General features: G+C 43.1%; 1 protein-coding gene across 1 annotated transcript in view; it reads right to left on the bottom strand.

Moving 5' to 3' along the window:
- Positions 1 to 18160, bottom strand: part of LOC124802426 — a 511806-nt gene that overhangs the window by 47097 nt on the left and 446549 nt on the right. The window lies entirely within an intron of this gene.

Raw genomic sequence — 18160 nt, 5'->3', positions numbered from 1 at the left:
GGTTAGCAATGAAACGACGTAAAATCGTCGAGTACAGATTTCTGCAGTTTCCTGAATCACTTGTCATACCTGCTGTTTTGAGCAATTAGCAGTGCACGGGGTACGTCTGACATTGGAAGTTTCGCGGGCATAAAACAACATTTTTGTACTTTTTCAATGAGATGCAATAGTACTTTGGATCACGCAGAAAGAGCAGAATAATAAAAGAAGTACTTTACAGCGGCAAATACTTAAAAAAGACTAAATTTTCGAAACAGCGCTGTCCTCGGAGGTATCGTGTTTTGTTAGGCTCGTTGTCCCTGAAAACTGGTGGTGGTGGAGTAGCGTCGCTTTCCGACGCAAAAATCAGTTTCAACTTCAGGATTTTTAACACGAAAATTCCTGTCACACACAGTTACATGGAAAGCTGACACATTAAAAATTCAGCTTTTTATTAGCTGTGAGAAATTTAATTTCGTGAGCTGTTCACAGAGCAGTCTGCGATATATTATTTTATAATGTATTATTTCATCGTCTTCTACGTTGTTAACACTTTTTTCTCTCTTTGTATACTGTTAGAACATAATTTTGGTTAAATATTAACACTGTACCAAAAAAGCAGAAAACTGAAGTCAGGATTAGGAATTCTCAATTTTTCAGTTGCTATTGTCAGTCATCTTCCCCCATGAACCATGGACCTTGCCGTTGGTGGGGAGGCTTGCGTGCCTCAGCGATACAGATGGCCGTACCGTAGGTGCAACCACAACACGGAGGGGTATCTGTTGAGAGGCCAGACAAACATGTGGTTCCTGAAGAGGGGCAGCAGCCTTTTCAGTAGTTGCAGGGGCAACAGTCTGGATGATTGACTGATCTGGCCTTGTAACATTAACCAAAACGGCCTTGCTGTGCTGGTACTGCGAACGGCTGAAAGCAAGGAGAAACTACAGCCGTAATTTTTCCCGAGGACATGCAGCTTTACTGTATGATTAAATGATGATGGCGTCCTCTTGGGTAAAATATTCCGGAGGTAAAATAGTCCCCCATTCGGATCTCCGGGCGGGGACTACTCAAGAGGATGTCGTTATCAGGAGAAAGAAAACTGGCATTCTACGGATCGGAGCGTGGAATGTCAGATCCCTTAATCGGGCAGGTCGGTTAGAAAATTTAAAAAGGGAAATGGATAGGTTAAAGTTAGATATAGTGGGAATTAGTGAAGTTCGGTGGCAGGAGGAACAAGACTTTTGGTCAGGTGATTACAGGGTTATAAATACAAAATCAAATAGGGGTAATGCAGGAGTAGATTTAATAATGAATAAAAAAATAGGAGTGCGGGTTAGCTACTACAAACAGCATAGTGAACGCATTATTGTGGCCAAGATAGACACAAAGCCCATGCCTACTACAGTAGTACAAGTTTATATGCCAACTAGCTCTGCAGATGATGAAGAAATTGATGAAATGTATGACGAGATAAAAGAAATTATTCAGGTAGTGAAGGGAGACGAAAATTTAATAGTCATGGGTGACTGGAATTCGTCAGTAGGAAAAGGGAGAGAAGGAAACATAGTAGGTGAATATGGATTGGGGGGAAGAAATGAAAGAGGAAGCCGCCTTGTAGAATTTTGCACAGAGAATAACTTAATCATAGCTAACACTTGGTTCAAGAATCATAAAAGAAGGTCGTATACCTGGAAGAATCCTGGAGATACTAATAGGTATCAGATAGATTATATAATGGTAAGACAGAGATTTAGGAACCAGGTTTTAAATTGTAAGACATTTCCAGGGGCAGATGTGGATTCTGACCACAATCTATTGGTTATGAACTGCAGATTGAAACTGAAGAAACTGCAAAAAGGTGGGAATTTAAGGAGATGGGACCTGGATAAACTGAAAGAACCAGAGGTTGTAGAGAGTTTCAGGGAGAGCATAAGGGAACAATTGACAGGAATGGGGGAAAGAAATACAGTAGAAGAAGAATGGGTAGCTCTGAGGGATGAAGTAGTGAAGGCAGCAGAGGATCAAGTAGGTAAAAAGACGAGGGCTAATAGAAATCCTTGGGTAACAGAAGAAATATTGAATTTAATTGATGAAAGGAGAAAATATAAAAATGCAGTAAATGAAGCAGGCAAAAGGGAATACAAACGTCTCAAAAATGAGATCGACAGAAAGTGCAAAATGGCTAAGCAGGGATGGCTAGAGGACAAATGTAAGGATGTAGAGGCTTGTCTCACTAGGGGTAAGATAGATACTGCCTACAGGAAAATTAAAGAGACCTTTGGAGAGAAGAGAACCACTTGTATGAATATCAAGAGCTCAGATGGCAACCCAGTTCTAAGCAAAGAAGGGAAGGCAGAAAGGTGGAAGGAGTATATAGAGGGTTTATACAAGGGCGATGTACTTGAGGACAATATTATGGAAATGGAAGAGGATGTAGATGAAGATGAAATGGGAGATACGATACTGCGTGAAGAGTTTGACAGAGCACTGAAAGACCTGAGTCGAAACAAGGCCCCGGGAGTAGACAACATTCCATTAGAACTACTGATGGCCTTGGGAGAGCCAGTCATGACAAAACTCTACCATCTGGTGAGCAAGATGTATGAGACAGGCGAAATACCCACAGACTTCAAGAAGAATATAATAATTCCAATACCAAAGAAAGCAGGTGTTGACAGATGTGAAAATTACCGAACTATCAGTTTAATAAGTCACAGCTGCAAAATACTAACGCGAATTCTTTATAGACGAATGGAAAAACTGGTAGAAGCGGACCTCGGGGAAGATCAGTTTGGATTCCGTAGAAATGTTGGAACACGTGAGGCAATACTAACCTTACGACTTATCTTAGAAGAAAGATTAAGAAAAGGCAAACCTACGTTTCTAGCATTTGTAGACTTAGAGAAAGCTTTTGACAACGTTAACTGGAATACTCTCTTTCAAATTGTGAAGGTGGCAGGGGTAAAATACAGGGAGCGAAAGGCTATTTACAATTTGTACAGAAGCCATATGGCAGTTATAAGAGTCGAGGAGCATGAAAGGGAAGCAGTGGTTGGGAAAGGAGTGAGACAGGGTTGTAGCCTCTCCCCGATGTTATTCAATCTGTATATTGAGCAAGCAGTAAAGGAAACAAAAGAAAAATTCGGAGTAGGTATTAAAATTCATGGAGAAGAAGTAAAAACTTTGAGGTTCGCCGATGACATTGTAATTCTGTCAGAGACAGCAAAGGACTTGGAAGAGCAGTTGAACGGAATGGACAGTGTCTTGAAAGGAGGATATAAGATGAACATCAACAAAAGCAAAACGAGGATAATGGAATGTAGTCAAATTAAATCGGGTGATGCTGAGGGGATTAGATTAGGAAATGAGACACTTAAAGTAGTAAAGGAGTTTTGCTATTTAGGGAGTAAAATAACTGATGATGGTCGAAGTAGAGAGGATATAAAATGTAGACTGGCAATGGCAAGGAAATCGTTTCTGATGCAGAGAAATTTGTTAACATCGAGTATAGATTTAAGTGTCAGGAAGTCGTTTCTGAAAGTATTTGTATGGAGTGTAGCCATGTATGGAAGTGAAACATGGACGATAACCAGTTTGGACAAGAAGAGAATAGAAGCTTTCGAAATGTGGTGCTACAGAAGAATGCTGAAGATAAGGTGGGTAGATCACGTAACTAATGAGGAGGTATTGAATAGGATTGGGGAGAAGTTTGTGGCACAACTTGACTAGAAGAAGGGATCGGTTGGTAGGACATGTTTTGAGGCATCAAGGGATCACAAATTTAGCATTGGAGGGCAGCGTGGAGGGTAAAAATCGTAGAGGGAGACCAAGAGATCAATACACTAAGCAGATTCAGAAGGATGTAGGTTGCAGTAGGTACTGGGAGATGAAGAAGCTTGCACAGGATAGAGTAGCATGGAGAGCTGCATCAAACCAGTCTCAGGACTGAAGACCACAACAACAACATTGTCAGTCATCGGAAGGAAGAGTGGAACTTGACAGTGTGAACCTCACGGCCGTTTTGGGTGCTGCAACATCATATGTTGGCAAAGAATAGGCCGCGACCTTGCAGAACCATTTCGAATTAGCCTCAACTGGCTTATTGGTTCACCTAACTGGGCATGGTCCTTATACGCGATCCAACGCGGACAGGCAGAAGCGACTGCAAAATGATACGTTCCTCACAAAACATTTTATTCCAATGTCTCTGGTCTGCATACACCAGAGATAACAGAAATAAGCCGATCAAACTGTTCAAGACCGAGAGTTGCGAGAGAGTGTGAAGAGAATGGCAGACACCATTTCCTCACGATTGAGCAAGGTGTACAACTTTGCTTCCGCCATTTTTCCCCAACATTTTAAGCTTTAATGAAACAAATTGGTTACACATGTATAATTCAAAGTATTTTCCATTGCTGGCCACTACTTTCTCCCATCTTCCGGGCTGTGTACGAATCCTGCGCCGAAAAAATTGTTCATCCTTTAAAGCGATTCACGAATCTATCCAATTTATGACTTCTCCATGAGATCGGAGGTGTTGGTCAGCCAGGCCATGCGCAATTGATCTAAACAGGTGATAGTCAGAGGGCGCAACGTCTGGAGAATACGGCGGGTGGGGTAGGACTTCCCATTTTAACGTTTTCAAGAACGTTTTGCAACGTGGGGTCGAGCGTTGTCCTGCTGCAAAATCACTTCATCGTGTCTCTCGCTGTATTGCGGCCGTTTGTCTTTTAATTCTCTGCTCAAACGCAATAATTGCGTCCGATAACGAGTACCTGTGATTGTTTCGCTTGGTTTTAACACCTCATAGTACACGACACCGAGCTGGTCCCATCAAATGCAGAGCATGATCTTGGAGCCGTGAATATTCGATTTGGCCGTCGACGTGGAAGCATGGCCGGGATATCCCCATGATTTTTTGCGTTTAGGGTTGTCGTAATGAACCCATTTTTCGTCCCCGGTCACAATGCGATGCAGAAATCCCTTCCGTTTTTGTCTGTGAAGAAACTGTTCACAAACACACAAACGCCGTTCAACGTCTCTTGGTTTCAACTCACATTGGACCCAAGTTCCTTCTTTCTGAATCATGCCCATAGCCTTGAGTCGTTTTGAAATGGCTTGCCGTGTCACTGCCATTAATCGTGCCAATTCTTCTTGAGTTTGACGCGAGTCTTCACTCAAAATGTCTCCAATTCTGCGTCTTCGAAAATATTTTTGTTCCACCACTATGCCGGTCTACAACGTTAAAATCGCCGTACTTGAAGGGTTGAAACCACTCACGACACGTTCTGTCACTAACAGCGTCCTTACCATACGTACTTGAGAGCATTCGATAAGACTCAGCCGCTGTTTTCTTCATATTGAAACAAAACAGTAACACCTCCTGCAGATGACGAGAATTAGGCTCGTAAACTGACATTTTCAAACAAGAACAACTCTATGATGCAGACACAAATCGACTGATGTTTGAATGAGGTTATGTTGACCGAGCTCCAAGCTAACTGCCTGACGTCTGCGATCTGTTTCTTTCGACCGCTACTTACCGTTGTCACCACCTATCGGCAAACGGCGGAAGTAAAGTTGTACACCTTTTACAAAGGATACTTCTGCACAAGACAGGGAAATCCACAAAATAGGCCCAGAGCATACAACGCGAACAGTGCAAATGTTATTGAAAGCGAAAGGGAACGTTGCGTGAGTGATGCCAGCTACAAAGCAATTAATCAAGCACTATGTGAGGCAGACAATACGAGGGGCGCTTCAATAAGTAATGCAATACTTTTTTCTGAAAGCAGGGCGGCTCTATTTAGGATTCCCCACGCTTTTTGCTGCAGAACCCTGTTTTTTAACGTAATCTCCGTTCAATGAGACCTGCTTACCCCGCCTTATTGGGAGGGTCTGTACGCCCGAATGGGCCCAGTCTATTGGTCGGAGCCAACGTCTCGCTGCACCAGTAACTTCCCCATCATACACGAACTGTGGCCGAGCGGTTCTAGGCGCTTCAGTCTGGAACCGCGCTGCTGCTACGGTCGCAGGTTCGAATGCTGCCTCGGGCATGGATGTGTGTGATGTCCTTAGGTTAGTTAGGTTTAAGTGGTTCTAAGCCTAGCGGACTGATGACCTCCCATAATGCTTAGGGCCATTTGAACCATCATCCACGTACTGCTCCTGCGGACTGTGTCCTTCATGGGGCCAGACAGGTGGAAGTCGGAAGGTGCGAGATCCGGGCTGTAGCGTGGACGAGGAAGAACAATGCAATGAAGTTTTGTGAGCTCCTCTCTGGTGCGTAGAGTAGTTTGAGGCCTTGCTTTGCCATGGAGGACGGGAAGTTCATTTACATTTTTTGTCGGAACCAACATGGCAATGTCGTTTCTTCGGTTTCGTAAGGGTAGCATAATAGACTTCAAAGCTGATCGTTGCACCGTGGAGGAGGATGTCAAACAGAATAACCCCTTCAGACTCGCAGCAGATCGTCGCCGTAACTTTGAGGTGCAGCTGATGGTGCGGCTTTGAACTTTTTCTTCGGAGGAGAGGTGGTGTGGCGCCGCTCTGTGGACTGCCGTTTTGTTTCTGGTTCGAGGTAATGAATCCAAGTTTCACCGCCTGTGACGATGTTCGAAAAAAAATTGTCACGATCAGCCTCGTAACGCTCAAGCAATTCCACACAGGTGGTCCTTCGTTGCTCTTAATAGCGAGTAAACCAATGGGCACACATTTGGATACCCCAACAGGTGGACTAGTGTGTCAGCACTAGAAACAGAGACGTCCAGTTGAGCAGTGAGGTGTTTGGCTGTGATCCGTCGGTCACCTCGAGTGAGAGTGTCCGCACGTTCCAACATTGCAGGAGTCGCAGCTGTGTGCAGCTGGCCGGCACGCGGGAAATCGGACTGCTCTGCGCGACCTTGTCGCGATGATGACAGACGCCTCGGCCAACGACTCACAGTGCTTTTGTTCACTGCCAGATCTCAGCACACATTCTGGAAACGCCTGTCAGCACAAGCGATGCTCTGGTTTTCCGCCAAAAGAAACTCAATGACAGCTCTCTGCTTGAAGATACCTCCGTTACAGCCACCGTTCTGAAGGCTACGTTTAGCACCGCGACCTATCGAAAATTCTTGAAACTATACCTGCTGAAGCAAGGGTATTCCACTATTTCCCACAACAAATCCCGCATTTTTAAGCGAAATTTGGTGAGAAACAATGTGTTGTATTACTTATTGAACGCCTCTCTTACACCGGAGCAGACTGCCATCTTTACCTGCGTCACCCACATTGTCGTGACCACCTCCTATGGACACTTAATTTGAACAGGTACAGCCACTGTAGCGGATGGCACATGTATGTCTACCCAAATGTTAAATAATGGTTAAGCAATAGTGTTTTTTAATGTACTAATACAGTGTAATATCGGCGAAGAGCATGTAGCGTTTAGAATCGTACTTTGCCTTAGAAACCATTCGGTAATGCTACCAGTTTTGTGGAATATACCGTTGACAGCAGTTGTTGTTCTGTTGCTTACACTAGCACTAGATTCCTACTGGCATGTGGGCAGGCCTCAGGTCTTTACCAATACATTCACATTACCAGCGGGATCGTGAGGGGAATCTATAGGTTAGAGTATTCTTATTTTGTTATTCATATGGTTCTTTTTTTAATCACGTTTGATTTTTAGTTTTTTATGTTTTGCTAGTAAGTTTTGTAAATAAGAAAAATGAAACAACTTGGAAGGCGACCATATCCTTGGAGACTTCAGATGCCACCTCTCATTCTGTTAATGCATGGACGATCACAATTCTCTATACGTAAATTATTATCTAAATTTGTTCCCGCATTTAGTGCTCTTCTTGATGCAGCTGTTTGATTATAAAAGTCCTGTAAAGAAAACAAGTTGTCCAGAAGAGTATTACCCTCCCCTGAAGATTATGTGAAAGGTGCATTTTTTGCTGCTGTCCATCACTGAGGGCCGTTCAAGTGGTTACAGAATGCGATACAGTTGTACATAAGAGGGGGAAGAGACGGCAAATGAGTGTAGGACTGTAGCAGCAAGAGTAAAGGGATCAACGACGGACAGAGTGAGTGTGTGCAGAAAAACATTGATAAAATTAACATTTGGGATGGAATATCAACAGTGCAACAGGGATGTGAACATGGCAAATAAAATAATGAAACCATTATGTAGAGGGGGATTAAGGTTCCCCTACCTATGGATTATATGCAACCCGTAATGCTTTAAAAAATCACGTACAAGATTTTCATATTCGCTCGCTCGTATGCACAAACTATTTGTCTTACAGAAGAAATGAACGGCACCTTTCTGTACGAAATATAATTAGTTAAATTTTCTATTGGGATATGTTTTCTCCAGAGGCCACGGTTTTCGAGTTATTGAATAAAAACGAGTTTGAAAGTCATTTTCCCTCTGGTGAAAACATATCCCACTACAAAATTTAACTACATTAAATTTCCTACGAAAAAGTCGTGTTAATTTCTTGTTTTGAACTAATAGTTTGCTTGTAGCGAGGAAGAAAATATGAAAATCTTCCTCGCGGTATTTGAAGGCATTGTGGGATGCATGAAATCCGTATTTTGGGGCGGCTGAACCAATATGTGTATATATAAGCGGGTCAGAATGCGACTTCTACATTTGAAATTATAGTTTCTCGAGCATGCAAATTAGGTGCTCTGTTGTACCTTCAAGATGGCGGGGAGTCCTGCTTGAGTGCGTCATTTCTTGCATGTGATATTTTGTGCGGTAACGAATAAATAGAAATCTAAACCCACAATTATTCTTTTCGAGTCGTAGATTGTAACGCTTCATTTTGTTTGTCAGCTTCAAGTATCAATATATTATATAATTAACATATATAATTGTGAGTTTATATAATTTACAACTACAAATGAATAATTTTGTGTTTATGCTTTCGTTTCCCCCACAAAATATCCCATGCGAGGAGTAACACACTCAATCAGAATTCACCGCCATCTTGAAAGTACAGCAGATCAAATAATTGGCATGCTCGGGAAACGATCATTTCAAGCGTAGAAAGCACAGCCTGACACACTTTTGGCGTAAAGTTTATGGCGATCAGTGGACAAATATCAATACAGCGTGTCTCAGTCTCTTTCACTAACATTTCATTTTGCAGGCAGAGTGGATCACACAAAACTAAAATGGCCGCAAAAAAGTAAAAATTAACATTTACAGAGTTGTAAACAATAATAGACAGTTCTTACATGACCAAACATACATTAAAACGGTGTAATTAAATAACTCTACAACAAGTGTCGATTACAAATGCATAAGATTCATGCAGTAATAATACACATGATTCACCATATCATCTAGCTACACAACAGTTGTATTACAAGCGTGTGATGTAAATTTTTCAGAAAAATTGTATAGATTGCAATCTGTTATTAGGTAACAATACAACGAGATTGATAAATTCAGCAATAAATGGATAAGATTCACATACATGGAAAATACAGTCACGCATTCTGAAGCACTTTCTCTACTGGCAAAATAACTTTGTTTATGACTTACGGTCACTACTCACGACTTCAGAAGCGTTAACACCTCCACCTCAGAGGGAAAACAACTTGCCTCCTACACCCAGGAGAACGGTAGGCTGACATGCCACTGTCGGGAGCTCCAAGCAGCTCCATGAAATTAACGTTTAAACCATTAATCCAGTTAGCTTTAGGAGCAGAATGCACGCGTTTTCAAAGGCCAGTCCCTGCTCCCACTAACGACACTTCTGTGGAAGGTGCTGCTCCCTATCAAGTTTATTTATTACCACCAGCTGCTGAAAAACACTTCCTATCATGGGAAAGTGGCTAATCCTTAAGACATCATAATAACCTTCAATAACAAACAACTTGAATGAATTTCGAAGAGACCAGTCTATCACCGCCAGGCTGGAGAAAGCCCACTACCAACGAATGCCGGAAATGGGATGTTACACCACAGTCACTTCAAAGAGAATTTGGTTTAACTTTAAACAGTTGAGAAGTTAATGGCTTCTACAGAGTATCAGAAAAGGAAGGTAAAAATAAATGTCTTTTCACAGTGGATATCGTTTTATTCTTAAGACTGCACTAGTGTGTAACATGAAATTTACATTAAAGCCACACAGGCGTTCGTCTATCCTTGAGGAACTAGATTTTCCTTGGCATGATGGCATCTACCAGCAGGACAACGTAACGTGTCACACAGCTCGCAGCGTATGTGCGTGTTTTGAATAGCAACAGGGTAAGTATAACGCGCACCCGTGGCCATCAAAGTCTCTGGAATTAATTCCGGTAGAGAATCTGTGGGACCACTTCGATCAGGCTGTTTGCCCAGGGATCCTCAGTTGAGAAACGTACTGCAGCTGACCACAGTACTGGAGTCAGCATGGCTTCACATCTCTGCTGGTATCTTCCAGAATCTCACCAACTCTATTCCTGCATATCTCGCACCAGTCTGCACTGCAAAAGGTGATTATTCAGATTTTTTACTGGTGCCCACACTAAGGTGAATGGTTAGTGTATTTGTCCTGTACCGCTCACGCTTGTATCTCATATTGAAGTTCGTTAATGAAAAAATTGCATAATTTCTATTTTTTGCCATGTATTCTACCCATATCCATTTCTTTTAAAGAAGAGCCTTCAATTTTGACATAAAAAGTACGTAACGATACTGTCGGTCTGATACTTTGCTTCCGATATTATCGAGGAGCTGATAATATTTTGTATATTGGTATCGATACCAGATATCGTATCGAATCTGATATCAGAACGCCCCCACGTAAAGCGCCACCTGCCGGCGGCGGAGCGCGGGACTTCCCCGAGCGCCTGCCGCCGCTGCGACTATCGATAGCAACAGGCATCGGCTGGCTGCGGTTTCGACCGGGCGTGACTAACGAAGGACGGCGAGCCGGGCGGGCGTGTGCAACCGCGCGTTACTCCGCCAACTCCGCCGGAACCGCAGCCAATAGCGAACGAGCCCCGTGCCCAACTGCCGCGCTCTGAAACTCGCAAGTTGGCTACGAACAGGGCCCGTAGGCTGGAGCGTGTTCTCTCAGACCGATCCAGAAGATGGGGGAGTATGTTTTCGCTGTAAGTCACTCACTCTCTAGCGGTGTGTGCGCTGTTTTGAAACTTCCTGGCGTATTAAAGCTGTCTGCGTGATTGGGGCTGAACCTTGCCTGGACAATGCTCTTACCGACTGTTTTTATTTCCGAATAGTTCAGCACATATTTTTTTTAAATTTTCGATGATGGATTTTATTGGGTTCCACCAAAGGAACTGATACACCGATGATACAAAATATTACGGATACGTGCTCATTATAGTGTAATGGTCCATCTTTGAAACGCTGTGCACCATGGCTTCGACAAGTCCTTGGTAGGTTTCATGAATAGGGACAGGAGAATTTTGCGAAAACCATTACACGAAAAACAACGCTAAAATAGCGGTTTTTAGCGAAATAACGCGAAATCGGCGTTTGTTTAGAAGCTACCTCGAAATTTGTAATTTTCCCGATAGCAATGTTATAATTCTGAGAATGACGGTTATTTAATATTCCTAGCTGACAGTCACTGAACATTGAAACTACATTTTAACTTCTTATCTCCTAAAGGCTGAGGTTCATAGAGGCTGTAATCTTAAAATGATAGGTTCTTTTCACATGTAGCGAACTTTGATGTGACGGCGGTAATAGCACCAAATTGGCCAACAAACAGCAACGAATTTGGCCAAAAAAACAGCTCCGAATTTGGAAAAAGAACGTTTAATTTGGCAAACACAACTGCGAATTTGGCAAAAGCAAGACCGAAGAATGGCAACAATCAAGGAACTTGAAAAAATGAAAACGTATTTGCAAAAGAAGTAACACCGAATCTGTCAAAAAGAATGTCGAATTAATCGAAAAAGGGCCTACGAATATGGCAACATCAACACATTTGGAAAATAACGCCGAATGAGTTAAAAAATAACACAGAATTTGGCAAAAAATAATACTGAATTCGCAAAAAACGATGACTTTGGCAACAACCGCGGAATTTGAAAAAAAACGAAATTTAGCAAAAAAACCAACACGGATTGTGACAAAAGCCCCAGAATTTGGTAAAAACAGCTCCGACTTTGCCAAAGACAGCACCCAATTTGGCAAAAACAGCATCGAACTGAGCAAATCTCGACACCGAATTTGACAAAAACAACACCAAATTTTACAAGAACAACACATTTGGCAAAAAACACATCGAATTTGCCAAAACCTAATAATTAAATTGGCAAAAAATAACATCGTAATTGGCAAAAAGATGGCACTGATGTTTGGCAAAAATAATATCATATTTAAAAAAAAACTGATATGGCAAGAATAGCAACTAACGTTCGCAAAAACTAACACTGCATATGATAAACCATAACAACAAGTTTGACAAAAAATAACACAGAATTTGGACATAAAATAAAACGATTTTTTTTCTAGTCGCTTTTCGTGAGGTATGTGGCACCAGATGTCAAAGCATATTGTCACCAGTTCTCGTAAATTACGGTGCAATGGTTTGAGGGTGCCGAGCTGGCGCCCCACAGCGTCCCAGAAGTGTTCCGTCGCCTTCAGATTAGGTGGCTTTGGTGACGAAGACATCAACGCGAGTTCACTAAAACGCCCATCAAACCACTGTAGCACAATTCTGGCCATGTGACACGGACAGTAATCCTGCTGGAAGATGTGACCGCTGTCGGAGAAGACATCAAGAGTATGAAGAGATGCTGGTGGTCCACAGCTACCATGCTGTCTTCGATTACTGCCATGGGTATCACGGAAGCTCAGGTGAACGCTCCCCATAGGAAATGAGATGGTGTCTATTGTAATTAAACTGTGTAATGCATGTAAAAACCTTTAGTACTTATCTGATTGTCATAGCATTGAATTCAGGTTTGTATCGTATTAATGCAAACTAATAGAGATCAGCCATTATCTATACCTGAATTTTAAATAACCTGTGATCCAATGATTCAGCACGAATTTGTTTAAGGAAAAAATAGGATTTTACAACCGATTGTTCCTAGTTTAACGAATATTTTATTTATTTGCAACCCCAAAATTGGAAGTTATCTGCAGTCACTCGAACAAAATGAAAATAAATTAGACATACGTAAAAAAAATCAGTGCCGAAAGAGAGAGGATATAAAATGTAGGCTGGCAATGGCAAGAAATGCATTCCTGAAGAAGAGAAATTTGTTGACATCGAATGTAGATTTAAGTGTTAAGAAGTCTTTTCTGAAGGTATTTGTATGGAGTGCAGCCATGTATGGAAGTCACACATAGACGCTAAATAGTTTAGACAAGAAAAGAATTGAAGCTATAGAAGAATGTTACAGAAAAATTTGGAGATTAGATGGGTCACCAGGATGTACGCATACCTGTGTTGATCCTTTGTGCCTTCCACAACGATAAGATCATCTTGCGAATACCACGAAAACATTCCCCAGGCCGTAATTCAGCTCCTCTGGCCTGGACCCTTAAGACGATTGTTGCAGGACCATACACGCCAACGGCCATCTGTCCGATGGAGCATAAAACGTCATTCATCCGAAAAGGGCACCTGTCGCCACTCGGTGAACGGCCAGTTGCAGTACTGGGTTGCAAATTCCAGCCGTCGTCGCCAATGGACAACATTCAGCTTGGATGTACGAAGCAGGTGCCTGTTGCAGAGCTCAATACACAGCTTTGTTCAATGAGCGGTCGTTGAGCAGACACTGTTGGTATCCTCTTGGTTCATCTGCGCCGTCAGCTGCTCCACAGTTACAGGTCTCTGTCTCGTAAACATCTCCGCAGCCGTCGTTCACCCATGTCATCTATGGCCCATGGAGCAACTCACTGCATCGGCGCCGTGTTCGGAAAGCGCCATTTAACCTTGCACGTTGTAGGCTACTTTAACCATGGCAGCACGCGAATACACTACTGACCATTAAAATTGCTACATCACGAAGATGACGTGCTACAGACGCGAAATTTAACCGACAGGAAGAAGATGCTGTGATATGCAAATGATTAGCTTTTCAGAGCATTCACACAAGGTTGGCGCCGGTGGCGACACCTACAATGTGCTGACATGAGGAAAGTTTTCAACGCGATTTCTCATACACAAACAGCAGTTGTCTGGCGTTGCCTGGTGAAACGTTGTTGTGATTCCTCGCGTAAGGAGGAGAAATGCGTACCATCACGTTTCCGACTTTGATAAAGGTCGGTTTGTAGCCTATCGTGATTGCGGTTTATCGTTTCGCGACATTGCTGCTCGCGTTGGTCGAGATCTAATGACTGTTAGTAGGATATGGAATCCGTGGGTTCAGGAGGGTAATACGGAACGCCGTGCTGGATCCCAACGGCCTCGTATCACTAGTAGTCGAGATGACAGGCATCTTATCCGCATGGCCATAACGGATCGTGCAGCCACGTCTCGATCCCTGAGTCAACAGATGGGGACGTTTGCAAGACAACAACCATCTGCACGAACAGTTCGGCGACGTTTGCAGCAGCATGGACTATCAGCTCGGAGACCATGGCTGCGGTTACCCTTGACGCTGCATCACAGACAGGAGCGCCTGCGATGGTGTACTCAACGACGAACCTGGGTGCACAAATGGCAAAACGTCATTTTTTCTGTTTGTTTACAGCATCATGATGGTCGCATCCGTGTTTGGCGACATCGCGGTGAACGTACATTGGAAGCGTGTATTCGCATTGACGGCGCTTTGAACAGTGGACGTTACATTTCAGATGTATTAAGACCCGTGGCTCTACCTCAATTCGATCCCTGCGAAACCCGACATTTCAGCAAGATAATGCACGACCGCATGTTGCAGGTCCTGTGCGGGCCTTTCTGGATACAGAAATTGTTCGACTGCTGCCCTCGCCAGTACATTCTCCAGGTCTCTCGCCAATTGGAAACGTCTGGCCAATGGTGGCCGAGCAACTGGCTCGTCACAATACGCGTCTCTACTCTTGATGAACTGTGGTATCGTGTTGAAGCTGCATGGGCAGCTGTACCTGTACACGCCATCGAAGCTCTGTTTGGCTCAATGCCCAGGCGTATCAAGGCTGTTATTACGGCCAGAGGTGGTTGTTCTGGGTACTGATTTCTCAGGATCTATGCACCGAAATTGGGTGATAATGTAATCACATGTCAGTTCTAGTATAATATATTTGTCCAATGAATACCCTTTTATCACCTGCATTTCTTCTTGGGGTAGCAATTTTAATGGCCAGTAGTTACAGACTTAGCCTTTTTCGGAAAAGCTTCCACCTTTGGCAGACTTTTCAGAAAAGCTTCCACCTTTGGCCCGAAAGCCAAGGATTATATCCTCTCGTACGTTAGATAAATCGCTCCGTTTCCAAATTACGACAACAATGGGACTGTTATTCGCGACTCCCGGAAATGCTTTATATATCAGCCACTGTAAGTGCTGTCTCTTGCTGTCTCTGGGTGGTTATTGCACGTTGACGTCGAATACAGGCGGTGGTCACATTAATGTGACTGGACAGTGAAATTAAGTATGCATGTTTATTATTCGAGATAGGGACTAAAATGAAGTAAAAATAGAAATTTCTTATCATCATCTTCTTCCAAAGACGGCGCCTTGTGTTCGAGCGGATCTAGGCGCTTCAGTCCAGAACTACGCGGCTGCTGCGGTCGCAGGTTCGAATCCTGCCTCGGGCATGGATGTGTGTGATGTCCTTATGTTAGTTAGGTTTAAGTAGTTCTAAGTCTAGATAACTGATCACCTCAGATGTTAAGTCCAATAGTGCTTAGAGCCGTATGAACGACTTGCACTGTGCCTTGTCGCTACAACCATTTTATGTTTTCCTTTTCATTACTTGATAATTTTTGCATTTTCAGTCGTAACGGACTTACGATTATTTTCTTTCTTGGATTACCCTTAGTTTTGTTTTCCAAAATTATTCCTTACCATATTTCTGTTAAAACCTCTATGTGTCTAAATAACGCTCGGAAAAGTGAGGTTTTTTTTTTTTTTTAATATAAGTTATCAGGTTTCTCTAATCGTTGATCTCTTTCAGAACATCTTTATTAGCTTTTCTATTTGTCCAGCTGGTCCTCATTAGCGTTCTCTAAGCAAGTCCGCCGTAGCTGGTTCCAAGCCCGGTTGCAGAAGAAGGAAGGGGAGGAGTAACACCTCGTAGGAAAAAAAAGTCAAGGTGATGGGTTACAGTACTCTATAACGTCTGCTGTCTACAGTTACGTATGAAGGGGACCAAGGCGAACGGAGATGACGATCGTAACATCACAGAAGAATGAAAAGTCCTTCTTGCTGATGGTGGAAGCAGCGCACCTAAGAATAATGCAAAAGGCACGGACTGTCATTCTGCGTTGTGACTGAATATTTACTGTCATGGTCAGGACGGCCTGAATGGCAGTAAAACTGTGATGTGGAAGACAGCCAGATACAGCAGCTTATTTTCTACAGAGGTTGGAAAAAAATAGGAAAAACAAAAAATACAACAGTTTACCGTGTCTAATTTGGTGTGGGAAAGCAGTTGGCAATCAAAAACAGCTTCCAGTCGTCTCGGAGTAGATAAATAAAGGTCCTGTATGGTTTTCAAGATAATATTACACTATTTTTCCGGCCACACTAGTGGACGTTCAGGTAATGATGGTAGAGGTGGATAGTGATTACGCACCTTTCTCTCCAAAGTAGGCCACAAAGCTTCAGTAGTATTGAGATCTGGTCTGCTGACTGTGGTGGTTGGGACAGATGCAATTCCTCCTCATGCTCCCAAATCAGAAAATGGTTCAAATGACTCTGAGCACTATGGGACTTAACATCTGAGGTCATCAATCCCCTAGAACTTAGAACTACTTAAACCTAACTAACCTAAGGGCATCACACGCATCCATGCCCGAGGCAGCATTCGAACCTGCGACCGTAGCGGTCGCGCGGTTCCAGACTGAAGCGCTGGCCCCAGATCAGACCCCCAAATCAGATCCGGACGAAGCGAGCTGTGTGACATGAGCCCTATCGACTTAAAAACTCAGCATCACTTTAAGGAACAAACATTGTGCCATGGAATGGACCTTACCAGACAGAGTGATCACGTAATCCATAGCTGTAATATGACAATGCAGAGAACCGTGGGATACCACGATGTGAGTGCTCATATAATCACCGAACCCCCGCCATGTTTCACTACTGGGATATAAACACAGAGGTTGGAAACAGTGTGAAACCTTGCTTATGGAACTCCATTCGTGTTGTTTTGGTTCAAAAATGGTTCAAATGGCTCTGAGCACTATGGGACTCAACTGCTGAGGTCATTAGTCCCCTAGAACTTAGAACTAGTTAAACATAACTAACCTAAGGACATCACACACATCCATGCCCGAGGCAGGATTCGAACCTGCGTTGTTTTTGGTGTTGAGAGAGTTCGCGAGTGCGGCATTCACTTCTGCAGCAAATTTTGCAGCTGTCGTCCTCTTATTTTTCAGTCTCGGTTCTTTTCAATGGCTCTGTTACGAGCACTCAAAACACACATTCGTCCTCAATGTGACTCAGCAGATAATGTTTTTCCACTTTCCTTGTACGAAGTCTGTTCAAAACATTCCGGAACATTCGTAATTTCGCCCCAATTTTGTGTTGGAGCGAAATGCGATTGGCATCCCTGCACACGGCTTTCTTCAATGTGTAACAGCCGGAAGTTTCATTGTTGTATGTCTTTTAGTTATTGTTCAGTACTGTATCGAGTAGAACGTTGTGTCGCACATTTTGCGAATTTCGCGATGGCAGAGGTAGAGAATAACGCGTCTGAATTAAATTTTGCGTGAAACCCGAGAAAACCTTTACAGAGACGCACCAAATGATTCAGGAAGCGTACGATGATGATTGCTTAATCCGTACTCGATGGTACGAATGGTTCATACTGTTTAGAAATGGCCGGACTGAATTTAAAGATGACCGTCATTCATAACGCCCTTCGTCGTCTATCGACGATGCTCATGTCAGGAACATCAACGAAATTGTGCGTGGCAATCGAAGACTGACAGTTCGAGAGATTGCAGAAGAATGTAACATTTCGCTTGGACCATGTCTTGAAATTCTGACACAGCATCTTGGAACGCATCGTGTTGAGGCCATCTTCGTCCCAAGGCTCAAGAGTCAAGGGCATATCCATCCC

Source organism: Schistocerca piceifrons, chromosome 6, assembly GCF_021461385.2.
Source record: "Schistocerca piceifrons isolate TAMUIC-IGC-003096 chromosome 6, iqSchPice1.1, whole genome shotgun sequence".
In the NCBI taxonomy this organism is placed as follows: Eukaryota; Metazoa; Arthropoda; class Insecta; order Orthoptera; family Acrididae; genus Schistocerca; species Schistocerca piceifrons.
The sequence above is the reverse complement of the archived record's forward strand: the minus strand, read 5'-3'. Positions and strand labels throughout refer to the sequence as shown.